At 45.2% G+C, this 2,008-nt stretch overlaps 1 non-coding gene across 1 annotated transcript; it reads right to left on the minus strand.

Annotated features, from left to right (window-relative positions):
* Positions 1 to 777: 777 nt before the first annotated feature.
* Positions 778 to 884, minus strand: LOC145065102 (small nucleolar RNA R71). The gene has a single exon (XR_013688253.1). It is a non-coding gene; the product is annotated as a small nucleolar RNA R71 (small nucleolar RNA).
* Positions 885 to 2,008: the final 1,124 nt, after the last annotated feature.

Raw genomic sequence — 2,008 nt, forward strand, 5'->3', positions numbered from 1 at the left:
GTCCACGATGTGGCCATATACCTGCCATGACGTGGACAGTTAAAAAAACTAGATTTTTAATTGTTAGTTAGTTTTTCCTATTTTAGTTCAGTTTTACATTTTTAGTTTAGTAAGTTGCAGGAGTTCATGACCAGGAGCTCAAACACACACTTGGTGCCGCCACTTGAAGATCCCGAGTCTGCGCTTCACAAGAAAAAGACGCCCTTACAGGAATTGAAGTCAGCTTTTTCTAGGAAGTCGGGAAAGAAGACAGGAGAGTCAAGTTCATCCGCGAGGCACAAGAGCAATCTTGAGCATTTGGATCATACACCCGTCCAAACCGAGTCTGAAAGCGATACCGAGCCGGAAATTGAAGAACACACGAGCGAACCCGAGAACGCGCCAAGGAACGAGATGGCAGCAATTGAAGAAATGTCCATGGGAGCTTACAAAAAGCGGATCCGAGAAGATGTGGGTCCCGGTTTAGTACAACCCGCAATACCTGCCACTGCCACATTCGAGTTGAAGGGACACATATTGACTGCACTGAAGGACATCCCATTTTTCGGGAAAGACCATGAGGATGCTTTTAAGCATCTAGATGAAGTCAACGACATCGCGGATTACTTCAATGTCCCAAATGTCAACAGAAACACAATCTTGCTTAGGATGCTTCCCATCACTTTCAAAGGAGCTGCTAAGGAGTGGTTAAAAGCACTTCCACCGGGTACAATCACCACTTGGGCTCAAATGCGTGAGCAATTCCTAGACCAGTTTTGCCCGCCATCCAAGATAGCCAAACTCAAGAAGGCAATAGCCAACTTTGAGCAACAGCTGGGGGAGTCACTATACGAAGCATGGGAGCGGTACAAGGGCTTGCTCAGAAATTGCCCTCAGCATGATCTAAATGTGCAGCAAGAGATGTCAATCTTCTATGATGGGGTCAACGTGATGACAAGACAAATCCTTGATTCTCAAGGACCTTTGAAAAAGAAAAATCCAAGGGAGGTCAAGGAGCTAATTGAAGAATTCGCGAAGCACTCTCGCGAATACCACAACCCGAGGCAAGATGGAATCAAAGGCGGTGGATGGGCCCAAACTGAAGAAATAGCAGCTGTGATGGCCATGCTAAATAATATGGATCGAAGGATAAACACAAATGGACCAGTCGATACATGCCATAAGAGTGGGTTGTGAAAGATGTAGTGGTCCACACTTGACCAAGGATTGCAATATGGATGAGTTTGGGAACAAAAAAGCTCAAGTGTGCTACTCTAGTGGGGACAAGTTTGATGAGGACTGGAGGAAACCGAAGAAGGAGTGGCTGCTATATGAAGAGTATAAGAAAAAAAAAGAAGAGAAGTATAGGAAGACAGGTCGAGGCCTTTATCAAAAGGAGTGGCCACCAGCCGAGAAGAAACCCGACCTATAGACCATTTTGATGAAATTTATGGAAGCTTCAGAAAAAAGACACGATGCCACTGATTCTGCTATTATGGAACAACAAACCTTAATAAAGAATCAGCAAGCCTCCATCCATAACCTTGAAGTACAATTTGGTCAGCTAGCCACTCTAGTTCATGAAAAATTGTCCCCGAAGAATCCCGAAGTAAAGACCCAATCTCACGTAATGGCCATCGATACTGAAGAAGATGCAATCTCTGAGTTCCTGGAGGCATTGGAAGAAGAACCGCAACAGCCCAAGAAATCAAAGATCGAAAATGGAAAAGTTGTTGAACCAGGTTCGCCACGACGTGGCACTCCTCTGGCCACGACCTGGCGCATGTCTGATCAAAAATCCTTTGAGCCCGTTCGAGCTTATCAGCCACCTTTGCCATTTCCCACCCGAGCCGCACTTAGTCTACTGGAGAAGGAGCATTTAGAGTTTGTGAATCATGTGAAGGGGATCCCAATTAATACTCCCTTTGTCGAGTCCTTATCCAAAGCTCCCGAGAACCAGAAATTACTGCAAGATTTGATAGACACCCGAAGGCAATTAAAGAAGCAGTCTACAGTGATTCTAAGTGAA

Source organism: Lactuca serriola, chromosome 7 (assembly GCF_051521515.1).
Source record: "Lactuca serriola cultivar US96UC23 chromosome 7, Lser_US96UC23_V15, whole genome shotgun sequence".
NCBI lineage: Eukaryota > Viridiplantae > Streptophyta > Magnoliopsida > Asterales > Asteraceae > Lactuca > Lactuca serriola.